The following is a 343-nucleotide window of genomic DNA, read 5'->3' on the forward strand; positions in this document are numbered from 1 at the left end:
GAGGAGCTCCCCATCCACAGGTTTGTGCGTGGAGATGAATGGGGCAAGGCTTTCATTGGTATTTTCAACCTCCTACAGGTTTCTTATCGCGGCAAGAGCAGTCCCTTTTATTTCCTCACTTTCACAGCCCCTTCGCGCCCCAGCGCAGTGGGCACGCTGAGCCCAGGGGTGTAACACAGACCCCAGGAAGGACAGCCCACTCTGCTTACATCTGTAGGAACATGGGATTTGGCCACCTGGAACCCAGACAAAACACCACTTTCAGCTGCCCCATGAGGTCAGATCCTCCTCAGAGTCCTGTTGTGTGAACTTCTGCAAAGAGCCATCACTCAACCAGCCACTG

The sequence above is a fragment of the Antrostomus carolinensis genome, unplaced genomic scaffold (assembly GCF_000700745.2).
Source record: "Antrostomus carolinensis isolate BGI_N321 unplaced genomic scaffold, ASM70074v2 scaffold17509, whole genome shotgun sequence".
NCBI lineage: Eukaryota > Metazoa > Chordata > Aves > Caprimulgiformes > Caprimulgidae > Antrostomus > Antrostomus carolinensis.